The following is a 12,017-nucleotide window of genomic DNA, read 5'->3' as shown; positions in this document are numbered from 1 at the left end:
AAGTTAAAAATAACATGAATACATACGTATATATATTTACATCATTTTCAGGTCATTAAATTATTACAAGGGAGTATTTAGCAAGTGCATAGAGGATGCCGTATTAAAATGGGGATCTTTGATTTACTATACACATAAAACAAACTCTAAACCGTCAACTATACTTTTTACACTTTATTTTCCCAGATAAAGCAAAGGAACCAGTAAAAATAAGCGAGGACTTCTACTGAATTAATCTTTGGGATTAGTAAACCAGGTAGAGAGGCTCTGGTTTTCAACCTAGTGGAGGAGACACAGACCATTAGAGAAAAGTTCTCCAAGTCTCCTGGGAGAAAAATCTGTAAGAACTAGATTACATAGCCCTAGGGCTCTTATGATGCAAGTCCCATTGTTTAGATGTTCACAACTCCTCCTCTTCATCTCTGGCCAAGTTATTCTCATTAGTAGTCAAATAATAGTCAAGCTATTGCTAAGTGGAATGGCTAGTATTAGGACTGTATCCACATATTTATCCAATGAGAAACACTAGTATTTTTCCCAGTAGGTAGTGTCACTATGTCACTGTAACACTTCCTTATTTGTTTATACTCCTCTCATAAATATGCATTCATTTCAAGATTCTGGGTGTCATGCATGCTTAATATGCTTTCTCCGTGTAGTTAACAATGTTGTGAAGGATTAGGACAATCTTTTACCCTCTTATTTTTCTATTTCAACACAGATCCAGAAACTGACTTCAAGAGTCTACGGTATAACATCTCGATCACAGTACTAGATAATGTCTTCCTCCAATATCTAAGATTCTAATATATGCTATGTTTAAATATTAATAAAACTTATTTGAATGGGCTTTGAGATCAATATTATTACTTTTCAGATCTCTTCAAAAATGTTAGTATTTTGTTCACAAATAAGCCAGTGATTATCTCTTCTTATGAAAAGTAAAGAGATTTGTGATATTAATGGGAAGTATCAGCATGAAATCATTTTTAATATATATAAAGGTAGTTAATATATTACATATATATACACACATATTTCCTAGGTCTGTCCACTGAAAAGACTTAGAAATAATGGCCCACTAACAGCAATAAATAAGTCAAAATATCCTATCTTGGTTTCTAAATATGATTCTTCACAAAAGGGAACAGGGTTCCTTGGTGGGGGTGGGGAGGCAGATTCCAGAGCTGGGGAAAAAGTAAGATAAAATTGGAACATTTTGTTATATAAAGAAGCAACAAAGTATTCAAATAATCAAAAGCACATGTCAAAAGGACAGCAACCATCTTGAAGGAGCCCCCACAGGGCAAAGCAAACAATTTGAGCTTCAAAACAGACTATTAGTAGTAGATTCTATCCCATTAGATAAAATAAGAATCCAGGAGTACATATTGACATAAACTTTAAAGACAAGTAAAGGAACTGATATTAAAGACTTATACATTTATTCATTAGCTTAGTTCATTCAGTAAATTTGTATCATACAATTGTACCTCCAATGAATTCAAGGGGAACTTGTAGGGTGGAAAACACTTCCTGACTATGGATAAAGCCTAGAACATATGCCAATCATGTAGATACTGATCTCTTCAGACACTGAGCAAGTGCCAGTATACTGGAAACTTCCTGGGGTGGGGGAAGCTCCAAGTACGTATTTCCAATTCTGCATGGTTACTTTAATGTTATATCTCTGTCATCCCTTAAAGTCTGGTGCTGCCGAAATACCCATATCCTCCTCTGACTGACCATGCCACACCTCCTGTAATTTTTCCTCCCAGGTTCTCATCCAGCTATTCTACCTCTGCCAAGCATTTGGGAATTAGAAAAGCCCTCAGGTTCCAACTTAAGAAAGAACAGTGAGTTCTGGTACGTGAAATGTAATGAAGATCTCAAACATAATGACTACTCTAAATTAAAAAGAGAAACCAACAAGCCACATAAAACATGCTATTAAATCATGATTTTCGTTAAATAGTACCTAGTTCTCCATGCCTACATATTTAAAAGTAGGATGGGGGTGCCTGGGTGGCTCAGTCGGTTAAGCGTCCAACTTCGGCTCAGGTCATGATCTCGCGGTTCGTGAGTTCAAGCCCCGCGTCGGGCTCTGTGCTGACAGCTCAGAGCCTGGAGCCTGTTTCATATTCTGTGTCTCCCTCTCTCTCTCTGACCCTCCCCCGTTCATGCTCTGTCTCTCTCTGTCTCAAAAATAAATAAACGTTAAAAAAAAAATTAAAAAAGTAGGATGAAAATCTATCATAAATATGCTAAACAGAAAAACTAAATTGAAAACTGTCAGAAATTAGTATTTTTACAATATTTCTATGAGTGTAGTCTGCATTAAACATGAATGATTATATTTCATGTAACATTTTATTGTTTTGAAATGAAATAATGATAAACATCCTAGCAGCTACAGAATACAGCTAGAGTGAAGAGTTAATTTATGGATATCAACTACAATAAGTATGTCATACAAACTGTTCTGAAGATGAATGTTACATTAGTTAAGTCATAACAAAAAGATACCCCACTGATTTAACAATGATTTATTGTCTACTTATACTACTAGTATTAAACTATTTAGTACCACTAGTATTGTGGACCGTGTGTAGTCAGGTATGAATTACAATAACGTCCCTGTCCTAAAGAAACTCACTAGTGATAAAAGCAGATAGGTAAATCAATAAATGAAAAGCCCGAGTGCCGAGTGCACAAGTCAATGGTAGCACAAAGACTGAGTGACTCAATGGATGGTGGGCAGGAGAGGATAAGAGATGGCTTCCTAAAAGAGGGAATGCCTGAGGCAGAGTTTAAGAGAGGATTCAGTTAATCAGCCAAGAACAAATCAAGGAGAGGCTATTAAACAAAATAAACAGCTTTTACAAAGTCACAGAGGCAATGACTAGTATGGAGCATGGTGAGAAAGGATCAGGGCAGTATTAAATTTCAAGCAGGGTCCAAATTGTGGAAGACCTTATATAGATTAACCTAAAGGAAAGTATAATCGAATGCATAAAACAATACAAATGAAAATTATCTAGTCTCTGACATGGCAAGTTCCTAACTACTTCAGGTCCTAGGTACTTCTTTTTCCTCTGTCTGAAGATACCTTCCTATAAAATTTTTGCAACTGGAGGTTATATCTCATTCAAGTCCTGGCTTAAAAATTACCTCCCAGTGATGGCTCAGAGCCTGGAGCCTGCTTCAGATTCTGTGTTTCCCTCTCTCTCTGCCCCTCCCCCGTTCATGCTGTGTCTCTGTCTGAAAAATAAATAAAACATTAAAAAAAAAATTAAAAAAAAAAATTACCTCCCAGGAAACACCTGTCCGTAACATCCAACTAAATTATTGCCACCCTAGCACACCACCTATTAACCTGCCATTTCTTTTTTTTTTTTTTAATTTTTTTTAAATGTTTATTTATTTTTGAGACAGAGAGAGACAGAGCATGAATGGGGGAGGATCAGAGAGAGGGAGACACAGAATCTGAAACAGGCTCCGGGCTCTGAGCTGTCAGCACAGAGCCCGATGCGGGGCTCGAACCCACAGACTGTGAGATCATGACCTGAGCCGAAGTCGGCCGCTTAACTGACTGAGCCACCCAGGCGCCCCTATTTTGTTTTTAAATCAATATAGAGATTAGAAACACAGAATAAATACCAATTTCACAACTTCATGTAACATACCCACATGCCCCTGATTTTTAATGTCTTTATTTGTAAACTAGACTGAGAAAATCGTGGAAATTGCTAAGCAACGTTTAATGTAGTACAGACTCTAGGGATTTGTTGGCTGGCAATCTTCCTTTTATCCTGTAACATATAAACACATTTTGTTCCCTAGTAGCCATAGGAATATGACTAAAGCAGAAGAAACCCTTTCAGAGATATTTGTGTTTTATTATCTCAAGGATAAATCTCTAATGCAAAATCATCAAGCAATATGACAAAACATACTGAAGGCATTTTGGAGAGAGCAGAAAAGGGGTTTCTAGCCCTTAAAATCATATGCAAATCTTCCTACCCTTGAGGAGAGACTACACTTATCTTCAGGGAAAAGGGCTGGGAAGTAAATCTCCATTAGTATTGGGAAAACTTAAACTTCTTTTATTTAGCTTCCTGCTAAAGTGGGAGCTTCAGGGTATGTTTATATATAAACTGACATCCTTAAATATATTTTGGGGTCTTCAAGAGGAAAATGCAATGTTTATTCTTCTTGAGGTATGCAAGACATCTGAATAATGAGTTCCTGAACTCCTTCAGTCACACAAATTACCAGTGTATAGGACTCTCTAAAAAATTAAAACCTATTGTCACTAAGTGAAGGAATTACTCCCTTATTTATTTCTAGTTCTATAAGGATACTGTTGACAACAGAAATAAATATTTAAATATGGCCAAAGGTAGGAAGCTGAATTATATTGTAATGAAAATGTCCTCAAAACTTTGAAATTTTATTAAAATGGCAGTCATTACACTCTAGAAGCCCTTAGTATATGCAAATTCTTTCATTAAGACTCAAAACTAGATGAAAGTCATTTAAATTCAGATCCTATATAACTACTAGTTGACCAATATCACAACCAATATTAACTATAGGTAAAATATTCATAATTGTCACTAAATAACATGGTCTGAAATTCATTAAATATTTATGTGATATTCTGAAATGTATAATATTTTTCATAGTACAGTTTTAGTTATTCAAAGTATATTTTGCATTAAACATATATTGAATACATTTACGGTATTAAAATTATGATAGTGGTCTTAAAATATCTGACAGGTTTAGGGTCAGTGAATTACTCAAGAAAAGGCTTAGATGTTTTGAAAAAGGACCAAGAGTGATCCCACCAAATTAACATGAGGAAATAAAGGCAGCAGTTGATCACATGTAATATTGCGGGCGCTTGTAAGAGGGAAGTAACAGGCCTATTCTGTGTAGTCCTGGTAAAACCAGATGTGGGGAATGTGCTAAAAGATTATTTACAAGTTGAAATCACCTGAAGATATTAAATGTTTATTTATTTTCAGAAAGAACCTCAAGTGGGCTCCATCTTCAGTGTGGAGTCTGATACAGGTATTGACCCCATGACCCTGGGATCATGACCTGAGATGACATTAAGGGTGGGACACTCAACTGACTGAGTCACCCAGGCACCCTGTTACTTGAAGATATAAAACAGATGATGGAGACCTGGTCCTGGAGTACTCATTGTTGATATCAGAAAAGTGGTGAAGACATTAATATTTAACAATTTAGCTAACATGGATCCACAACAAATAAGCCATGTTTTATAAGTAAAAATGTGCATCTGACTTCTTTTTTTAAACATTTTTTTAAGTTTTATTTATTTTGAGAGAGAGAGAAAGAGAGAGAGAGATTGAGCATGAGCAGGGGAGAGGCAGAGAGAGGGAGAAAGAGAATCCCAAGCAGTCTCCATGCCGTCAGTACCAGCCCAATGTAGCGCTAGAACTCAGCAACCCTGAGATCATGACCTGAGCTGAAATCTAGAATGCTTAACTGACTGAGCCACCCAGGTGCCCCACATTTGACTTGTTCTTCATGAAGCTATGCTAGCATCATGTTACCACTTCTTTCTCTTGATATCCTCATTTTTATGGTCTATAGTTGTGGAATGCATCATTCTCTCCTTGGGAAGCACATTAAAATTTTGTTTTTCACTCATCTTCTACTCAATCCCTTAATGTCCACTTTCCTTCGGATTACAGACAATGACTTGCCAAACTTCCTAATTCTTGTACTGCCCTAAGATTTCATTGAGATTAAGGTGGAAGATTAATCTAATTCCTTTAATCTAAAGGAATTAAATGAATCCAATTTTTCTCTGACCCATCTTAACTACAATTTTCTCTTAAAGAAACTTAAACTCCCTCTTTTACTTTTAAAAATATTCTCAATATATAAAACGGGAGATAACTGTCTCAAAACCTTAACAGCTTTCAAAACTTCTTGCTGTTCTTGATCTTTTGAAATACATTCTTAAATATTGGGTTTACTTTACTAGCATCAGTTGATTCTTTGCTTAATAGATACATTCTCATATTAAATACAATAGATAAATATTCATTGTAGTTTTTTTTCCCCTAGTACTATATTTCTCTTTATTCATTCAACCTCTGTGAGGAATACAAACATAAGCCATGTTATTAAAAAAGTTGTAGCCTAGAATTGAGGTTGAGGTAAGCCTAATTTTATAATAAAAGGCAGAAAGAAGTATCATGAAAAGAATCAGGTTGCATTTCATAGGAGTTCAGCAGACACGGTAACTTTCAGCTGATTATATATAAGTAAAAAAGTATACAAGAGGTTTATTTAGGTTGGACTTTCAAAGAATTTCATATCCAAGCAAATGATTGGGCTTCAGTGGATCTATAAATAAATGAAATTATATTTAATATTTGGAAGATATATCTTATGTGTATCTGTGGTAGAGCAGCAGGACAGAATAAGATCACTAGCATTCATCATATTCTGAAAAATACTCACGACACACAAAACGGTTAAAAGTAAACCACACTACAAAGAACAGTATTTGGAGGTTTCAAAACTATTAAAATTAGTATGAGTAGAAATACATTCTTATTACCTCCAATTATTCATAAGTATTTTTGCTTCTCAGTAAAATGGCTAAGGAAGCATGATGAAGTTTCCCTTGAATTTTTTGAAATATGCTTTTCCAAACACTAGAAAATACATCTAACTGTTCCTTACCATTTCAAAAGAGAATATGTTCACTTTCTTTCCATAACTTTCTTTATACCTAATGTATACCATTGACAAAGTTGAGTTTATGATCATACTGTCCCTTTATGCTTCTTCCTTGCAATGGAAGCTTTTGTCATTTTAAACTAACAACAGAAATGATAAAAAAAAAATAACAGGCAAGATTAAAATATGGGCAGTAGAAATGATATTAAAAATCCATGTAGGATATTTTAAGTTTACTTTAAAAATTTTTGATGGGAATTGATAGGAAACTGAAGACATATCCTAAGATCTATAGAGAAAAAAAGGATAAATTGAGAAGTGGATTTGGAAAAGAAAAGGAATAATAATATTAAAAAAAGCAGTTAGAAAAGAGTGTTTTATAGATAGTTTACTGTAAGGATGAAAGCATGAAAAAAATGGTAAAATGGTTTTAAAAGATTTAGAATCAGGAAGCAGAAAGTGACAAATTGAACTGCTCATTTAATAATTGAAATTGGGGGACAGATATAGCTACTTGATGGCATGAAATTGAAGTACCTGAATTTCTGAAGTGTTTAAAAAAATCTAGTAAGGAGGGTCTAAAAGTATAAAAAGGTATGAAACAATCTTTTGGGGTTTAGTAGATTGTGAACTGACGATGAAAGATTGACAGGCACAGAATAAGTAAAAAGCAAAACAAAAAGAAAGATAAATTCAGATATTGACATGTAAGAAGTACCCCTGTATAGTACTTCATGAAAAGGTATACATTTTCAGATCCAGTATTAGCTTGCTGTGTTTTGTGAATATGGTAAATAGGCAGCTGCAGTATCCAGCGTTTTTACTAAAGTACCCATTATCTTTTACCAAAAAGATTGCAATCACTTCAAAGCTACAGAACAACAACAACAAAATATTATAATGTTTTCATTTATTGAGCTGGTCAAATTTCTCCATACATTGTCAACTCTGTAGTTAAGGTGAAACAATTATTTAAATGTTTTTGCAGTTCTCTTTCCCCAATTTGTATATAGTATATGGTCCAGGAACTTCACACAAAAAGGCGCTTTATAAAGACCAAAGTCATATCATTCAGAACTTTCTAGCAACTAAAATGATCTAATACCCTCAGACTTAAGTAGTCAAATTTTACCTGTCCCCACATCTTTTTGCACAGGGCTAGGTGACTAATTGACAGTACTATTCGAGAGGAAGTTCCTGCATTACAGACATTAGACCATATATTCTATCCCAATCATATAACCGATACTGAAAAATAAGATGGTTCTATGAAATGCAGAAATACAATCAATGGACATTAATTCTAGATCAAAATGAAACAGTTCTGACCCTTCCACACAAATGTAATTGATATAAATCTAAAAGTTACCGTTATCAAAATATTTGAGGTTTTCAGGTAAGGAGAATTAGCACTATAATTTGATAAAATACCAATGAAATATGCAGTTCTGTGCAAGTGTTTGGAGGCATCTAAGCCCTAAACCTTCCTCTCACTAACTTCAAGAAGCTTGATTACTCAACATTCAATCCTTTCTTTGGAATATAGTTTTTTTCCCTGATCTTTCCTCTCTTCTCTGCCTAGCAAAAGATTTTGTAAACTGGAGTTCAGTGTTTTTCTCTTCTCACATTTTGCACAGTGCTGGGTAAGGCTGAAGAGCCAAGGTTTCAAAGTGTGCCCACATCTATCTTTGCAGTCCAAATTCTCTTTCTAGGACTTGGGCTTGCATATCTAGTTACTGGACTTAAGCTATAGATACCCATGGAGTCACCAGGCTGGGCTAAGAAACCAGCAGATAAACATAGCAAATCCTTCTGGAACATCTTTTAGGCAATGTTTTGGGAGAAAAATCATATTTAATATCCATATAAATATGAACCTATTACAGAGCAGAAAATTCATATGAATTTTTAGATAAAAGTGGAGGACGTCAAATAAGATTACTCTTGGCTGGGGGTGGGGTAAGTATATCATTGTTGAGAGATATTTTGATAGAAAAGTCTGAGAAGCTTGGTATTATGCTAAGTAAATCTACCTTATAAATATGGATCAGTATATTTGTGTGTGAATACTGAAGCAGAAGTGAAAGGAGGTTTAATAATAGGAATGATCACAGACAAACTATGGAGCGTGTCAAGTTTATCCTCCATTGCCATTATTACCACCAAAACCACCTCTCAGACCCTGTCCCAAGCTCTCGAAGAATCTGGCTTCTTTTCTTAACCTCAGCCTCACTACTAAGCATATTCTGTCTTTTCTTCATCAATACGTGCTCTTTTTCATTCCATTCCTTAAGACATTAGTATATGTGTAAAGAGATAATCATTACATACTGAAGATAAAAATTCATATTAAGGTAGTGGTCATATAATGAAATTTTATATGCTGTTACTTTGGACATATCTGTTATTAGGTAGAATTCTGCTGAGCATTTACATTGTGCCAGAGAATGTGCAAGGGGGTATGAATGCGTTTCTTTCTTCAGCTTTTAAGATTCCCAAACTCTTTTTTAATAGAATGCAATATCCAGTGCCATGTTCTGCACAAAGAGTGTCAGCAATGAAAAAATTCATTCTTGACACAGGTATCAAACTCAGAAAGGGTAAAGCAGACAAGAAGAAATAAAGCAAATGTGAAGGGTTCCAGAAGAGAAGATAATCAAATTAGTCTGAATCTAGCATTTCAAAATGATTGTTATTTCAGTCATACTTTTCATAGTGCTGTAAACCTGAACAACTAAGGACTCACAACTATTTGCTTTCATCTCTGAAAAGTTAGCAAAGTCAACTGATCGACAATTTATTTGATGACATTGTATCTGACAGAAAATGCTGTTTTTTCACTCCTAGGAAACAACCCAACAAGTCCTCAGAATACATGTAAATTTTTTTTCTTAAAGAAAATATACCCATCTTCTTTTTTGCTACCACATTTCAGTGCATTTAAATTTTACATGATGCTCACACAACCTTGTCACATAAATCATCGCCTTTTTACAGATGAGGGAACAAGTTCTGAGAGGCTATGTGATTTAATCAAGGTTATATGGCTAAAGGCAGGATCCCAATTTCTGAGTCCCCAGATGGTGCTCTCCTCAGGGTTCTATAAGACCCTTTTACACCTGTAGTGGTCAAGATCCAGGCAGGAGACAGAAATAACACCATCACTAAAACTGGGAAAAGCTAATATAAAGCGTTAACTAGTAAAAGGAGACTGACTACTAAGCGAGATTACTAACAAACACAGGAGTAGTGGTTTAGGGAGCAGCCAGTACTTCTGGGGCTGTGGGAAAGTACCCAATAACTTAGGTAATAACTTAGAAGAACCATGGTCTCATCCCTGTCCTCTATGCTACCAAGCCAGAGACACAGACCTTACTGGAGATAATGTGTCTGTGGCCCAACCTATGGCAGTGAAATTCATTAGGTGTCACAGTCTGGGTTGGTGAGGGAACCACCAGCTGGGGTGCCAGTGAAACTTGCTAGGAATGCACCCATTGGGAGGCCAGCATGGCTTATTGGGAAGCCATACACTGGGGAATCAGCCAAACTTACCTAATGATGTGAAACACTGATCTCTTGCACACCACAGGCCAGAAAGCCACCCACTGACCACACAGGAGCAAGAAGAAAAGAAGAGCCCCCCCCCTTTTTAGGCAGTGTCCCTCTAGCACCTTCTATTGACAAGTCCTAGCATTGGGTTGAGAACAAAGCAATGTTTACAGGTTCTAGTTCTAAATATCACAGTTCAGGGCAAAGATGAATTAGAAGCTGAGAAGCATGAGACTGTTGGCACATAGCTCAATGACTCTCTTGGGTTCTTGAAGGGGAAATGCTTTTATACCAAACTCCTACTCCATTTGTCTTCTTATTCTTCGTTTTTTTCCCCTCATTACCACTACAATGAAATGCAGACCCAACCTTTGAGGATGCTATGTACTGATTTCTGGTAAGACACATGGTTAAGTGCATGAGGAGAGCACAATGCAGTGAATGAGACCAGGTCTGGAGCCAAAACATTTGGGTCTGAATATTAGCTTCACCACTGACTAAATTAGCAGCCTGGTAAAAGTTAATCTCTGTATGCCTCAGTCTCCTTATCTGTAAAAGGGGATGATAATATTTACTTTATAAAGATGATGGGAAAAATAAATGTAAAGCCTATACAACAGCACCTAGCACATAGTTAGAATTCTATAAATATTAGTATTGCCCATACGTGTTAGTTTGTAATTGGTGTTTAAAAATGCATATTCAGTTCTCATTTTCAATTTCCAGGTAGGTCTGTATCTCATAATGCTAAAACCCAACTTGTTTGGGTGAGACTGGGCTAAGCACCAAAAAACCTTGCGGCCTCCTGCGCATTGCCTTCAGCTTTGATTTCAGATCCTGGCACTGTCCCTGGGTCACTGAACAATCCTCACAGCAGAAGCCAACCCACTGGGGATCCATCGTCTCAAGGGAAAAAAAGACACATGCTTAAATAAATCATCTTTCTTCAGTAACTCTTCCAGTTGACTAAATTTGATTCCCCTCTTCCCCAAACAATGAGTTACACTTGCGAGGAAAAGAGGAAGAAATTACTATTTTTAGTGCCTACCCACCTGTACCAGGCAAGTACTTTGTATGCATTACCTGATTCATCCTCATCATGTCCTATCAAATTAGTACTTTTAACCCTGTTTAACAAATAAGGAAAATGAGGCTCAGAAAGGTCAAATAATCAATTCAAGATCACCTCTTGGTAAGCAGCAAAGCCTCAATTCAATTCCGGTCTTTCTGTTTGGGTGGACTACACGTTTTTAACTGTGCCGCTTGCCTCCCACACTCTCTTCATCTCAGACATCAAAAATCTTAACTGCTCAGTCGTTTTCGTACTTTGCTTTAAAGAGAAGAGTGGGTGTGCAACTTTTTTTTTCTTTCTCAACCGTATCATTTTTAAGATACAGCAAATGAAATTCATTTACTAGTCACAGGAATTTAAAAAATTATTCCTAACATCTTACACGAAATTAGCTTTGAATGAAAATCAGCAGCCCTACTGAATCTCTGCGCGCCTGTCCTCACCTCTCCTCCAGGCTGCAAACTTGGTGAAGGGAAAGGAAGCCGGTGGTGGGCCTGCGAGCTGAGCTCCAGCCCGGATTCTGCCGCGGTGCTCAAGTTCGGTCGGACCCTTCTTTTCCTCCTGTGGAGCAGGTAGCTGTCGGGCCAGGACGTCTTAAGGTTTCTTCCTAAGGTACAAGCCCGAGTCTGAGGCTCTCCTGGGCGAGGATGTGCCCCAGTCGTGT

General features: G+C 36.4%; 1 pseudogene; it reads right to left on the bottom strand.

The window, feature by feature from the left end:
- Positions 1–11,181, bottom strand: part of LOC125930409 (60S ribosomal protein L31-like) — a 37,783-nt pseudogene extending 26,602 nt beyond the window's left edge.
- Between the last annotated feature and the right edge of the window lie 836 nt (positions 11,182–12,017).

The sequence above is a fragment of the Panthera uncia genome, chromosome A2 (assembly GCF_023721935.1).
Source record: "Panthera uncia isolate 11264 chromosome A2, Puncia_PCG_1.0, whole genome shotgun sequence".
Lineage (NCBI taxonomy): Eukaryota > Metazoa > Chordata > Mammalia > Carnivora > Felidae > Panthera > Panthera uncia.
The sequence above is the reverse complement of the archived record's forward strand: the minus strand, read 5'-3'. Positions and strand labels throughout refer to the sequence as shown.